The sequence below is a fragment of the Mytilus trossulus genome, chromosome 14 (genome assembly GCF_036588685.1).
Source record: "Mytilus trossulus isolate FHL-02 chromosome 14, PNRI_Mtr1.1.1.hap1, whole genome shotgun sequence".
NCBI classification, from domain to species: domain Eukaryota; kingdom Metazoa; phylum Mollusca; class Bivalvia; order Mytilida; family Mytilidae; genus Mytilus; species Mytilus trossulus.
Genome location: NC_086386.1, coordinates 47,389,436 through 47,406,760, shown reverse-complemented (window position 1 = coordinate 47,406,760; position 17,325 = coordinate 47,389,436).

The window sequence follows — 17,325 nt, the reverse complement described above, 5'->3', positions numbered from 1 at the left end:
TAGGAATTTTGGTCCTCAATGCTCTTCAACTTCGTACTTTATTTGGCCTTTTTAACTTTTTTGGATTCGAGCGTCACTGATGAGTCTTTTGTAGACGAAACGCGTGTCTGGCGTATATATAAAATTTAGTCCTTGTATCTATACTGAGTTTTTTTTCTCATAAAATATGCTTAATTTCAGGAAAGTGTTACTAAAATTTGTTTGCATATTTAGAATTACAAATATAATTTTTCTTTTATATTGGAAATAAAGCAATGTGATTTGCAATCAGTTATTATCAATCCCTTTAGGTAATTATCTTTATATATAATAAAAAAAATAGAAATTAGTCAATTGAAAGTTACTTTTTTTTTATTGAATTACCATTTACGTGAACTAAGACTCGGCAAATCGAGTCGTCCTTTATTCGTATTGTTATGCTAATTTTAGCATTTGAGAGTTTAGCCGTGAAAATTCGTGTATTTTAACAGTCACTTTTACATTGAAAACAACACGAAGTGGACGTTGAAAATTGTGACCTATTAAATCATTAATAAATGTGAAGCGATCCTTGTTGTTCATTAAAACGGCAGCACACTAACTCCACAACAAGATGAAATGCAATAGCTATCGTATATTTTCTCAGACTTTGTTTTATCTTTTTTCTTTGGTGATGCTACTAAACTTCCTATGATATATTATTACACAATTAAGTGCCAGATTTTCAAAAGAACTGTACTTGAATTGTGTAATGTCTTTTATATTTTTTTTTATATTTTTTACTGGTTTTTTTAGGCGGGGCTTTATAAATTTCTATGGGATAAGAAGGTTTGTACGCCATTAATGTTGAACAATTGTGTCCATCATAAACATATAGATAAATAGCTCGACTTCTTATATTTGAATTAATATTTAGTATTTTATATGAAAAAAATTCAAATGGTTTCAATTTAACAACATGCATATGAAAGATGATTTGAGACAACATACCTATATCCATGCATTGAACAGGTGTTGATGTAAAGTTAACAATAGAATGAATTTCAGCTAAATCGAATGCATACTTAGATATTCCAGAAGTGTGATAAGCAATATACATCCATCTATAAAAAAATGAAAGTATAACATTTTAAGATATTGTAGTTTCATGTTAAGCATTACGTATGTTTCGCTGTCACTTAAATTCATTGTGGGTCATTATAAAAGTGCATGGTGGCCCTAAAAATAATAAAATATGAGTATGTTTAATTTTTTTGTAGTTGACCGACTGTTGCGAAAGATAAAATCACTAAAATACTGATCTTCAAGGAAAATTCAATATGGAAATTCTTTAACCGAATTTCAAAATCAAAATCAAAAGCTCAAACACATCAAACGAATGGATAACAACTGTCATTTTCCTGATTCGGTACAGGTATTTCCTTATGTAGAAAATGATGGATATAACCCTGGTTTTGATTCTAGCTAAACCTTTCACTTATATGACAGTCGCATAAAATTCCATAGACTACGAACGATGTGTGAACAATACAATAACCAATATTAAATATGGTAAAACAACATAATGATGGAAAGTAATAGTACAGAGCCACGTCATTGTGAACTCACATAAAAAACTAATCTTGGTACAACTTTGTAGGAACTGAAGTTCTAATGCAACATCTTTGCAACAGATGAGTTATCAGCTGTACATTTGAATACAATTGAGAAGTAAGGCTCAAAAACAGTTGTTTTGGGGATATATTTAGGACTAGCCACCTTACTGAAAGAGAATCTTAAATGAAAATTATGTTTCATTTAATAATGACTGGATGTTTCTCTGGGCATAAACACGATAAGCTGATGCAGAAATAAAATGAAATAAATTTGTGCAAGGGAACAAGGTTTATTTTGGCCTTTTATCTATGTGTATTGTACAACAAGCACGTCAATAGGTATAAAATTGATACACCTAGTTCGAAGTCTTTAATATTTATTATTTAAGCAAAATATATATGCTATATCATTAACGACATAATTTTCCCCGTAGTAAAATGCCTCGATATATCAAAGAGAAAAGGCATTGTGTAAGATATCACTTTCATAAAATACAGCCGAGTTTCGAGATTTGTTTTTGATTGTCTTCATAGGTGATTGACTAGTCATTGCATTTTCTTATTAAAACAATTGAAGTATGGGCTGCACTGTGACCTATATGTGGTTATTAATGTATCATTTGGTCTATTGTGAAGAGTCCTCTTATTTGCAATTCTACCACCTCTTCTTTGTATATGTAGTCTGTTGACACAGATTTTACAGGACGTCTTTTATATGTCGTAGCTACCTTTAATTAGTGTATATACAATATTGTCATGCAAATACAGAACCTAAAACAACATTGCTTTTGTTATTACAATATTGTTTTGAATCATTTAGAATCACGATGTAGCTGTACGTTATTCTCATGCAAAGTAAGACGGTGCTGTGTCGAAAATAAAGTTTGAATAATAAATTACAACACTTGAAAAAAAAACAAATTGAAGTTCGAAAACCAATATGAATTTCAAAAGAGAGGCAACAAGTACTAAAAAAATGATCCAACACATCAGTCAACTACAAACTGAAAATGCCATGGCAAACAAAACCGTGATAAAACACTAACATAATACATAGATAGAATATTACGACTGGGCAACACGGACCCAACAGAAAATAGGGGGTTCGCAGGTGCTAAGATATTAAAAGCAAATCCCCATCCAAGAATTTCAAGAAGTCTCGTTACTAATTCAAGTTCGAAACCCAGTGATAATTTTTGTTCAATATGTCACAATTAAGGACAAGAGAATAAGATGATGTTAACAACGGTTGGAAAAAAATCGTCGTCACCTGTCAAGCAGATAGTTCAGAAATGGCAATCCAATCACGAAGGTGTTTGTTAAATGTACGAAATGATGAGTTCCTGATCAAATTCCCAAGTTGGAATTTTTGGTTTAATATATCCTTGTAAGACGTGAACCTGTACTATTAATGAAACACTCATTGGAAATAAAAGCTCCAGAATAGCGTTTAAATTGAGAGATACTCCATATCGAGGTGCTACTGGAATGTTTCTATATTAACAAGGAAAACTACCATTTGGGAAACTAATATCATTTCTTTCGTTGTAACGTGATGTTTTCAACCGATTTCATTTTTAATATCTTACTGTTAGTCAAAGTTCAATGCATCTGATGTATTAAAAGTTCAATGGGATATTCATCTGTTATTTCTATGTAGATCATGATAATATAAGGCAATGCTATCTTCTTCTAAATTTTCTTTAAAAGCTTCAGTATGAAGTCATATGCATTACGAAACAAATCGGTAAAACAAACAAGTTGGAATCAAAAATATTATGCATATATATAATGTCAGTTTCAGAGGATTTTTCTATTTGTATCAGAGTGATTTTTACAAGGTTTGTTCAATCTCTAAAATACAAGATATGTGTCTATCCAGTATCTTTTCTCCTTTTATGAAACACCTTCTCTTAATTGATCTTTTAGGTTGAATTGGGTTATACATGTGTACAGATGTTTTTACATTAGGACCATTACATGGTTCAGTATTAAATTTGATCTCCATTAGCTTTCAATATTGTAACATACGATTGCGTGTTAAACAATAGCCTCAAATGTATCGTTTATATATTTTCTGAGAAAACGTCTTTTTTAGTATGTCTTGCGTTATAATATTGCAAGAATAATTCAAAGATGCCACAGATGTCAGAAATGTTTACCTATCTTAAAGTTTATAAACCAGGCTTTTGTATGCTTTCTGCATCTATATTGACCTACAAGTATTTCCAAATAGCAAAATAAGGTACATTTTTTCCTCTTTCGAGTAAATTTTGTGATTTTGAACATAAATCACGAAAAAGTTTAAAACAAGATCAAGAATTTTGATTTTAAATCAACCGTTTATCATGTTTGTTACGTTTTAATGTCAACTGCTAACTCTTATAAATCTTTATTAATGAACTATTTACAAAACAATATAAGTTACCGTATGATACGTTTTAGCTAGCAGGAAACAGAAAATTATCTTTAAATGTTAAATCAGGAGTCATATTCAGGTAGTCTTTCATAGTTAGGTGGACAATGGTTGTGTTGATTTTTCAAATATAAAAGCTAGCTAGTGTTCCATAAAATTCATTTTTGGATACTTGTGGGTTTATAGGAACATAAAGATTGTTTAATGTGGGCTAATTACATCTTATGAAAAAAAGTAGGAGAAAAACACTTAATATACATTTTCTCATTTGGTAGAACAATGTCAAAAGTGTCATAAAAATTATAACTACAAGGGATCGAAATTCTAGTTTGAACTAAATTTTCGGGGAATATATTACTTATTCCTCCCCTACTCTCCAAATTGTATTGTTAACAAATGATGATTGTTTGCATATACACAAACAATATGAATTTTGTTTCACCATTTTAACCTTTTGTTATCAATTCTCTGGAAAATACTTATTACATACGTACGCACATGCATTTATAATGTATTTCACAGCCAGGAATTAATTTTGTTTTGTAGAGTGCTACCTACTCACTTATAGTAAACAGCCAGCAGAAGCCCGTTTTCAGGGGCAGAATTTTATGGGCTGCATTGTACAAAAATAAGTGGTTTTAAGCTGTCCTTGTTTTTTGGTCTTGTTTTAATATCTTTGACACATTCGCTGTTTCCATTTTGAAATTTACATAACAAATAATTGTTAATATTAACATACCTGTCAATAAGTTGCAAAGAAACGCGTGATTGAAGCTAAGAATTAGAAGGATATTTTGGCAAATGAAAAGAAATAAAAGTGTAAACTGTTGAATTTCAATGAAAACAAGTCTTATTTTCTTTTCTTTTAAAAATGCTGACGTCATTTATATTTCTTTTTGAAAGTAATCGGTTGAGAAATAAATAGTAGTATGATTTTAATTGATAATTAGTTTCAAATGAAGTAAATAAAATAGTTCATCTCAGTTGTATTCTTTAATAGATCGAATTTGGTTACAATCCTTCTCTTGGATAGACCTAATTTGTTTATGACCGAGTTATCCATCATCGAAGTTCGGATGGTGCCGTAACTTTACTTTCAGCTATATAGATAATGTTCTTTCACTAAATAATAAAAAATTCGGTTGACTATGTTGAAGGCATTTATTCCATCAAACTTGTGATATAAAAACAAATACAGTTAAGTCTGCCTTATATTTGGACTTACATCGTGGAAATTGACAACGAGGTTCCATTAAAACATAAATAATAATTTCAGCTTTCTACGGTAAACTGTTTATTTTTATGTAGCAACATGTAAGAAGGGCTTGATTACGGGGTATATATTTCCCAGTTGATACGATATTCTGCAGCTTGTGTACGCGGATATATTGATATTGTCGTAGCTGAAACCAAGTCTCATTTTCAAGTCACATACATGTACCAAACAATGACGTCATTCAAAAAATTGACATATTTTGAAGAATTTTTTTTTTAGCCAAAAAATAAAATAAACTGACTTAATTTAAAAAAAAAAAAAAAAAAAAAAAAAGTAGGGGTGTGATAAAGGGTAGGGGTGCGATAAAGGGTATGCGATAAAGGTTAGGGGTGTGATAAAGGGTATGCGATAAAGGGTGCGCATCAAAGTTTCGCGATATGGATTAAACAGCAGGCTATTTATCACATATGCAAAACTGCTGTATTTACTACTAAACATATGATAAATGTTTTTATCATATATTTAGTACAAAATACAGCTACATGTATTTTGTATATCTAATAAAGGTTCTTTTTTCCAGTCTGTATCACCTACCCTGTATCGCATACCCCGTAATGGCATGGTAAAACCCGTATCGCATACCTTTTTTTTTTTTTTTTTTTTTTTAACTAAAGTCAGTTTTTTAGGGTTTTTTTTTTTGCTTAAGAATTTTTTTTCTAAAAATAGGTAATTTTTTGGAATGAAGTCATTGTTTGGTATGTAACGTCACGTACATCAAGTTTTCATATTGTATGTGACGTCACGAACATTAAGTTTTACAACATATTTTTTGGCACACTCAATGCAACTATAAAAAATACAAAACACTTAAATATATACAATAATAAACAAAATATTTTCAAAACAACAGATTGTAAGGTAACCTAGGTGCTTCGTATAAATAATGGAGCAGTTATTTTAAAGCTTTGAAATAAGACAAAAGCAGAACTGAAGGTAACCCAGTGCTATGGATCAGAAAACAGTTCATATACTATAATACTCTTCTGTTGAAATATATGATAAAGCGTATAATACATGGCAAAATCCGTATCACATGCCGTATCACCCTCGACCAATATCATCAGAGCGATATGGTGTATTCTTCCTCAGAATTAGTTGAAAATATAACACCTAAAGGGGTTGAAAAGAGGTCTTACTGGACCTACTACTTTTCCCCATCTTAACAGCTATGAACCAACTGCATCTGCATGTAGCTATATACATTTCCACTTCATTTTTTTCTTTTAAGCTTGCAATTTCTACTCAGACTTTATAAACATTACCAGTTTCAACTACTACAAAAAAAATAATATCCAAACCCGTTTATACTTCTCTCCGCATTTAAAAAAACCCAGAGAGTCCCATATCAAATTTCAAAACCAAAAGCTTAAACACATGAGACGAATGGATAACACATGTTTTATTTTTTAGTTGGTAAAGCCATTTTCTTATGTAGAAAATTATGGGGGTCAATTTGGTTATATAGCTAGCTAAACCTCTCATTTGCATGACAGTAACCAATTCCATTATAAAGACGATGATGTGTGAACTAAACAAACAGCTATAATAAGTAAAATTTCACAAAGAGGGGTACAGTAGTCAAGATTGCGTTATAATCTAATACACTATAAAAACAAAGTTAATACGTCAACAAAGAAAAACAGAAAGTATCATAGAAAAACACATTTGATAAAAGAAAGACAAGAATACATATATTTACCATACAACAATAGCACAGTTACGGGATGTATAAAGGCCGAGCCACGTCAAATAGATATTACCAAAATAGGTCACATAATAAAAGTAGTAATTTACAAAGACAAATAAAACACATTATAACATGGTATTCCAATGAAAAACAACGTCAGTACCTAAAATATGTACTGCAAGATCATCGTTTATTTTGTATGAAGTTAATACGAATTATTCATTAAAATGATCTTGGTATCTTTTTTTCGGAAAAAGACAACACTTTATCTGACAAACCTCTGGTTCATCAATTTTCTTCTCAAACACTTATGACGTTGTACAAAGGCCGGATAGCAGGTACATGCTATTGAAAAACGAAATATATATCCCTCATGCAGATAAAGTTAATATAATACGAAGGTAGGGAAATTGATGATTTCAAGATTTAAATCATCTAGCTTGACATAGATTCTGGTACTGACATGACTGAATAAATCAAATGAGTCAGAGAAAGCCGTATATTTTGTTTCTTTAATTTCTAGTTTTTGAATGATATATCAATTGAGCTCAATCAGAAACGATTTGGATTTTTAATATAAAAAAAAAACATCATCAATATATCTGAATGTTAAATTACATGATGTGTTTTCTTTGATTTTTCTTCTTTTTAAGGCCACACCATTTTAATTTCTTGTTCTACGCATTTTTGTACTCCAAAAATTTGGGAGAGCTAACGATTTGAAAATTTAAATAAAAAAAAATCAATTTGCTAATTTTTTAGGCGAAGCTTGAAAAGTAAAGGCGAGCGATTATAATTTGTTTTTGTAAACATAAAATAGCAGGATTTGACAATATTAAAACTTGATTTATCACTTGTACTCTGACATTTCTTTAGTTTATGAAGTGGGTTTTTTTCCTGTTTACCAAGAAATAATTAGATAATTAAATCTGGTCTGTGTATGTGTGACTGACAATGGGACAATTCTCCATCCAAGTCATAATCAGGTTTGGAACAACCTCTTAATAAATATCTCTTTTAATGAGGGGTCCACATAACTTTATAATATATTTTTTGGTAAAAACCACTTTTTAGTATAAAAGGGCTCAAATTTTCCAAAAGAACTATATATCTATCTGGTATTAAATGGTCCAAGAATATTGTCATATTTCTGGACTTTAACCATGTTAACACATTTACTTTAGCAGTTTAATATTATTAAAAATAAGTGGACCCCCCTTTTAGAAAAGTTATTAAAAATATGTTGTATTTAACCCCTTGAGTAAAAAATTCTAAGTTATCAAAGGTTTTGTATAGCAGCACTTTACAAATCCGTGGTATTTCTATTTTCTTTTCTACAACAGTAAAATGACCCTTTGTCTGAAAAGGGGGTATTGTTCCAAACTTGATTATAACAAACACAGGTCAAAGTACGGCCTTTTACACATGGCTTTGTTCAATACCAAACATCAAGCTATAAGGGGCCCCAAAATCATTAGGTGTACACAATTCGAACCGGAAAACCAACGATATAATTTATATGTTCAAACAGGAAAATACCTATGCATCACTTCAACAAACGACAACTGCTGAACGACAGGTCCCTGCATCAATCAGGACAGGTGCATAAACATACAGCGGCTATGGATAGTTTTGTTTCGCCAGCATACAATATAATTGCAGTTGAAGGCAACTCTTTCAGAAGTTCCTTGTATTTTATTCTAACAACGAACATTTTGTACTAGGGAATATAAGTAAGGGGGAGAGAAACCTATGTTTTGTTCTGTATAGGTATTTCCGCTGTTAGATTTAGGAGTACTCCAACTTGGGATTAATTGGTTTCACAGATATGTACAGTGTGGTGGGGTGCTAATATGTTTAACGTCATAAGAAACGAGTGAGTGGTGAAAAATAATGTTTATCCAATTCTTGAACCAATGCATGTATATATCATAAATTTAGTCCTCTGTCCACGATTTTCTTATTTTTTACGCAAATATATCCTATAATCGTGAATTTTTGTTCCCTCTTGTCTGTTCTGATTTAACAAATATGGCTGCTCATTAAATGCCGTGTTTTGAAGCCGAATACACCGGTAGTCACCTAATAGTAGACACATAACAATAAGCATGGGTATTAAGCACGTGTTTAACATGTACAATCAGATAATTATTTATTTTAAAGACATATCCATGCGTATTGTGACCACCGGATTTTTACGAGGAGGGTTACGCTCAGGTCACTATGCATACGGAAAATATGTCGGCGAATTGCTTTCTGAAAGGAAGCAGTGGCGGATCCAGAACTTTTCCTAAGGGGGGCCCGCTCCAGTCATGCTTCAATGATTCCCTATATAATCAACTAAATTTTTCCTCAGAAAGGGGACCGGGCCTCTCTGGATCCGTCTATGGGAAGCAATTGAAAATAAGTAAACTTCTTTTAAATGAGGACAAATTAAAGAACTTTCCTCAGAAGAAAGTATATGTACATAATTTGTATAATGAAAACGATCCATTAAGTTATAAAAAAGCATATGCATATTTTTTTTTTAAATTTGAGGTTTCTTATGACTTTAAAATCGTTTATACAGGTTTAAAAAACTTTTATCTAAAGACAAATGCTTATATCTTTTTATTAATATTTACAAAAAACGGTGCGGGAAATTGACATGATTACATTTACGGATGCAGGAAGCGAGAATATAAAGAACAAATCTGTCTTGAAAAAAATAGGTGCGGGCGGGTCTGTCGAACAAGGAATGAAATTGGTGTGGCCTAACAAGTGTTTAAATGAACTCCGACAAGGAGATGCTAACTATAGATTTCCATAGGAATGCCGTTAATTTGTTGAAAAAGTATATCCCAAATTCAAAAATATATTGTAAATTAGAAACTCAAGTATACTGATCAATTACTGCCATTGTACTTTTTTTCGCAGGTACTTATTTTCGCGAGTTGTATATTTCAAACAAGTTTGCGGGTATTTATTTTCGCGATATTTTCTCCAATATATATTAAAAAATTGTTTTATAGTTGTAATTATTACCTCGTGTGTAAATCTGAACTGTTTTTAAATTTAAATCGTAAATAGGTGTCGGGTATACTGTATTACACGCTGGGTAGTTAGTTTATGCATTTCAATATGTAAACAATTAGCTTGAAAAAAGAGGTTTGGTTAAAACCGGTAATGCACTCGGTAAATGACAATCTGTAGTAACGTTGGTTTATTGGAAATAATATTCGTGTGCATTTATTTGTGCTTCTATTATTTTCATAAAATCTAATTATAAAAACGATTTTGTTTGTTATCAAATGGTTACAGTAAAGCTTTCAAAAACATTGATTGCTACTTAACAGTACACGCATGTTTGTAAATAGATCGATAGCAACAATAAAAATCATATGGTTCAATGTAATCTGGGGTCATTATTGTTTCTTTGAACTTTAAATGGGTTTTACGTGTCACCTGTTGATATTCTAGTTTGTTTGTTGCGATAATAAACCAACCGCGAAATTCATGAAAATAAATACAAAATAAGTACAATTACAGTATTCCTCTGTCTAGCATATTCGCTATTAACATAATGTGCCGTATGATATCCTAAAATAACAGATTTATAGCGTATGCTACTTTTTTTTAAGTAAATTGTTAGCCTTCATCTTTTACAAGACCCACGAAGTAGTACGATTTAATTACAAAGACACTATTAATAGATTAATAGATTAATTGCACGAGCAACACCATGCCTATCGTGAAGAGATGATATAAACATTTCACAGCCTCTTTATCTCTGAAAACGGGCTCTGGTCGAACATTGACACATTCGAACAAAGTGTCTAATTTCACTTCTCGTTTAGACTTTGCTCAAGCGTAGTACTAAATGAATTCCAAATTATTTATAAGTTATGGTTCCAATTAATGTGATGGGGTTGTCTGATTGTTATGTTTAGATCCCAAGTAAAATCATAGACGAAGGACTCTAAATTATATAAGGCAAGTAGAAACTTGCTCGTAAGAGGTTTTTATGTATTGGCCATGCAATTCTTGCTTATAGCTAAATACTTACGGTGTAATTGTTTTGTTGTATTGGTCATATCAAAATATGATTGTAAAAGAACAAAACAAACACTTCCTTAAAACTTTACCAGATAAAAACCTTCACCAAGCATTAACTGAAGATATAATCAATTTTACGCGGTTTGTTTTAAACTCTCAGGTCCATGAAAAGTGGTGTGCATTGCTATAGAGCCAATACCGAAATATTAAAGGGACCTTGATATCATTATCATGTGCATTAACTTAATATCTTTATCAGTGTTGATGTATATGTACACTTCCCAAATCGATATAGCAAGGTTCATATCGACAAAATTTCTTTATTCACGCCTTAAGTTTAAGTACAGACACCATTTTGCATTTATAGTTTTTAGAAATAGAATGACCGAGATAATTGAAATTAAAATATATTTTCTGATTAAAAAAAAATGAAAAAAAGTTGGTGTGATTTTTTTTCTCGAACTTTAATGAATCAATTAATCATAACACATCACACACAGGTCATTTGACTTATAATTGTTGTGTAACGAACAGAATAAATCTAGGTCTGAAATTAATTTCTAAACACAACAACAGCTGTTTAAACAATTATATTATCCTAAGATTCGAGCCATCAAAGGCAGAAATATTTTCAGATTTTTATTTTGCTCCTTTAATTTGAATCTGTTAAGCTCTTGTATACACTATGTTACTGTATATGTAATTTAATAGGTATTTACAATTAAAATTATTATTTCAAGCATGGTGTAAGGTAATGGGAATTAAAATTAACAAAAACATGACGTGAACACAAATTTTATAACAACAATATGTGAAATATGATGCATTACAAATTTGGGTATGCTAACTGTATAAGGTATTACAATTGGTGATCAAATTTTTGTGTTTCTCAATTTGTTCGAATCGCACGTGTATGTTACAACGTTTTTGATTTTAACAAAAGAAATAACTGCATTACTGAAAAACATGTTCCCTCCGATCGGCAAGTTATCTCGTTTACACATTTTTAAATTGAAATCTTAAATCATTTGTTGCTAATTTACAAATCTTGGCCACAATCTTGAATCCCAATATATGAGTGGGCTGAAAATTTTATGCATAAATATGTGAATAGAAGGGGGAGTTACATCACAACCACACTTCTGTACCCTTTTTAAACCGAAAACCGAAGCAATCCACCAACCCTTTAGGATATATCTCCATGTAACATAGTACTTGCAGACAAAGCGAAATGATGACGACACGTAAATTTTTCCTTATTAACCCAAAATAATTTCACAACACGCTCCGCTCCAGAGAAGCATATTTTTGGCATCTCCCCTAACATTCAATCCTGGATCCGCACCTGATTTCTTGTGTTCCTGTGCTCAGAACCACCCCCATATATAAGTAGGCTGAGCCTATTAAGCATTCATATATGAATGGATGTGAGTCCCATTCCAGTCGCACTTCCGTACTCATACTTAACCGAAAACTGAAGAAATCCTCCCCTTTTCATGTTGAATTGAGGAAGTTCCCCGGAAGGAAAAGCTCATGACGTGTTCACGTCTGTTGCTGAGAGCGTAAAGGGAATGTGTATAACAAAGTGTTTCAGTGTAACGTCAATATTGACAGCATCTGCTACGAAATCATTTTTTTTTTTGCCGGGCAGACTTGCAAGGACGGAAATGATGACGGCACGTAAATTTCAGAGCCGGACTTCGTGCAGGACAGTCGATTTGAATTGGCTTTTTCCAATTTGAACCCTCAAACAAACCCCAAAAGATCTTGAAATGAAAAATTGATAAACTACGCTGGTCATTACCCCAGTGGGTATAAAACAATATCCGTGGATGTGATGTGAAAGAAGAAAACGCGACACCCAATTTCAACTCTTTTCATTTAATAATATAGATTAGCCCTCGCCCTCTTTTTTTTGTAAACCCGAATCTTTTCTTTTTTTTATATAACAGAACAAGTAACGAGTAACATTGACAATGTCGCACATTTTTTAAACAGTTCCCTGCATGAAGAACATGCGTATAAGATGTGTTGCACAAAACATTTCAAAACTTTTTGATAATTGTTTTAATATTTCAATTTTGAGATAATTTGAATTATAATAGTAGATTTCTGCTGTAAATATAGTAAACCTCGAAGAAAAATGGCAAAGATAGAAAAACATCTTAATACTATTTGATATCAACAAACGAAACTTAAGTCAGATAATTAGTATTCCATAGAATGGTGTAACAAAATAGAGGACTGGGTGAAAGATCTGTCAAAGTAATTTAACTACATCGATCACAAGGATGTGAACACTGATATTGTTAGTTCCAACCCGCTCGTGGAAGGTTCATTCGCCATACTCTGAGCTAAACGGACTTGTAGTTGCCATGATATAGCACATGGTAATTAATTCGAATTGAGAATAGAAATGGAGAATGTGTCAAAGATACATCGACCAAATCAAAGAGCAGGACACAGCTAGAGGCACCAATGGATCTTCAACACACAGCGAGAAAATCCCGAACCTTCAGCGGGACCCGTAAACAAAATGTGTACATTGGCATCATACATAACTTTACAACATTTAAATGAACCAAAGTGTGAAAAAATAATTTCTCTTTTTCAGTCCCATCATATTGACTGGTATACGCAAAAATTGTACTGCCTGTCACGAAGAAAACTTGCGCTGAAGAAGTCATTAGTTCGGATGTTTTTGGTGTATTAATAAGCTTCCAAGTCCGCTCGGGATGGGTACCGATTACTCCCTCCCCCCTATTTTTTAAGTAAGAAGCCAACACTCTTTGCACGTTGAATGAGAATTGTATGTAGCGAGTAATGGTCTTTTTGCTGCCTATTGTAAGTCCGAAGCTCTGCTTTATCCAACACGATATTTATAGGAGGCATAAATACTTGCCGACCTACCTTGCAGAATTGACATTTTCGTTTATATTCAGTACAGCAATTTTAACAACGGAAAACATACATGAGCAATAGTAAAGGGGATATTAGTCCGAGCTGACATTAATACTACTAAGAGGTCGGGTGAAATAAGAGATTGCCTTGTTAAATAATCTTTTATATTTTGGTTGGTATTTCTTAGCTATTTAATCCTTACATTTTATTAATTTATGTACGCACTGGAAATTTGAAATTGAAGAAAAAATATTTTTGCAAATTAGTTACATTTCATTTACCTAAAACAATCTTACTTGAAAATAAAGTTTGTAAGTATAAATAAACACAATGGCAAGTGAAATATCATAGTTTTAAAGAAAAAAGAAATATAGAAGTATTGTTATTTTTAAAAAAAATAACAAAGCAGATATTGAGTACGGAGTTAAAGTATTCAATGTTTAATAGAAAACAAAAAGCTGGTAGACCTGTAATAACATTGAAACTATGAAGTCATAAAATGCTACTCTACCACTTAATTAATGACATGCGTGTAACGTTTTATTCACTATTGTGTTCTTAATATCTGGACCATTATTTGTTTCCAAATAATCGTATTTTGTATTTTGTTTTAAGTCTATTAAATAAGGTCCACCGTCCTCCTGGGTAGTGCATAACAAAAAGACGCATTTTAGGGGATTATTGCATTTTTCGCTTCACATATATATTTTTATTGTTAACTTATAAATCACCATGTTGTAAGTCACAAGTGTAGGATATAAAGCTGTATACGATATACAATTAAAAAACAAGTTAGTAAATATTTCAAATTTCTTATTTTAGGAGTTCGACAATATTTAATATAATGTTACACTGAATGTACTCCTTGATTGGAAGTAGATTTTCCTTGTGGTATGCAAGTTCATCCTTTTGAGTTTTTATAGTCAAAGATTTTGAAGTAAGGCGTTAGTATTAGTTAAGTTAACATTAGCTCAAATTAAGGACTGACAAATTGTAACCAGTTCTTGTTTAATTTCTAATAAACGAAATACCTGTTGGAAACATCAAGTCGTATCACCCGAGGTGGTTCATATATAATTGATAAAACAGTAGTATTGCGTCCGTCTAAAGATCTTCTTGAGAGTGTCTCTTCTCCAGATATCCAGTAGATGTAACTATTGATTGAATCAACAGCTAATCCTACAGGGTTTCGTGCTGTCTGGAAAACTGTCTGTAATGTTCTGTTCTTTGCGGGATACGGAAATCTTAATGAATAATAAAACTTATGAAATTGAATAATGTAATATAGACTACCATTTCAGTACTTTCATTGTAAATACAAGAAATGCACTGAACAAGCTCTGTCCTATTGCAAGCAGAAATAATTGTAATGGCAACTGATCACCTATTTAAATCATCGGTTAGGCATATCTCTTTATATATATATTGATTAACATTGCAAATAATAAAAAAAACAATTTTTATGAAATTATCATAGTTAAGATTTTGGAACATTACAAACTTTAGTTGAGGACACAAATACATAATTTGATACATTGCATCATCAAAACTATGATTTCAATCTGTCATACTTAAGAACAAAGCTTAAAGACTACTTAAATTGACGAAAACCTAGGTTTCCAGGTTTGGATGGCTTATATTTAGCCTGGATAGCAATATTCCAGATATTCAGAGAAAAATATAATTTATATGCAAAAAGGGTTTCTACTTTGTTGCATGTTTATCAACTAACGACTCATCTACCATCTTTTTAAGCAATCCATCATTGGTTTACACTTGAATTATCTTCATTTATTACAATTACATGTAGCTGTATTAATTTAGTACTTATGACTAATGTTAATAGATACATTGTACACTAGTAGCAGTAGAGATTTACAGTAAGTGTATGACATATACCCGACTCTGAGTACGATAATAGGACTTGAACAAAAAACGGGAGTGATTTCACTTTGAAAAATAATAATTTTGTACTTATTTGTTATTTTGTTTAATATAGTTTATTTCGGTTATGGAGCAATCATTCAAACTAAATTGGTTTTAAATTTCTAACATGAATGCTTTTTAAATTTTTACTTTAAGTCATATGAAACTTCAAATCCAAAAAACAAATATGCATACGTTTTTTTATTTATAACTTAATGGCTACTGTTAATATCAAACTTATGTACTTTTTTCTCAATACTTGTGTTATGGATATTGAATTAGATAGAGATGCAGCTTCTATTATTGGCTATTATGGATAAGTTAATAGGAAATTGTTTTGCTCTTCTTTGCTGAAAGAATGTTAAATGCTTCAAGTAAAAGAAATAATCATATTCTAAGAATTTCATCTTATCGTCGTTCCATTCATTAAATGCAGTCATTTATGGTCCGAGACCACAATTATTTCGTAGTGCATTTCTTTTAGAACATAAATGAAAATAATAAAAATCCCACCTGCGCTTTCTCAAAGAAACTGTTACAGTGTGCTGTACTACTTTTGGGACAGATTATATCAAAATCATAGAAAATTTCATCGGCTCGAACTCAAAATATGGACAATTTTATGTTAAGGGCGTCTTGAAATCTTTTGACAGCTTCCAAAGTGATAGTTTTAAACCTTTTTCAGCTGGACCAAATGACTACTTTCCTTTAAAATTCTGGACCCAAATTTTTTGACAGTGTAATTTCAACCCCCTACTTGCAGTTTGAGGCATTAAACTAGGAGAAATAAATTTGGAAGCGGTATAAAAATTATTGACAAGTAATCCACTGTCAACAATAGGGACTATGTTTGTGAACACTACTAAAAGACTATTATTTGGTTATGACAATGAAGCCACCTTGGAATAAATTTATAAAGGTCATCCAAGATGTTTATTGATAATTTCACTTAAGACAAACTAAAGTTATATGCACATGAAAATAACTTATGAGAGCCATACACATTGTTTAGACATAAAAACATATATATAAAAGTTATAAAAGCCATGAAACAAATTTTATTGATTAAAAAAAAAGTAGTATGTTCAAGATTGTAATTTTCCAAAATTTTACAATTAACTCCTGTTAAATTATGTGTATACGATAGATTAGCAGCGGATGTCAACATTTATAACTTTTCAATGACTAATGTCGTCCAATAAAACTTTTGTTTTTTGCTTAAACGTAAAATCAAATTTTTAATTCGGAAATTTCATTTACCTTTGACAAGAACAAAATCAATCGATTAATTAATAAAATATTACATACCGTACTATGTCACGGACATAGTATCTTGGAAAATAAACGTATTTGTTTTTGTAATCGTAGTCCAAATCAAACACAAAAGTGCCTCCATGCTTAACCAGGACAGTCACATTGCGTGTATCAACATCAAATTCCATTATTGAAGTAACATTTGAAAACAGAATGTGTCCATTGGAAACTGAAAAAAAAGAGTTTAGGTAATTAT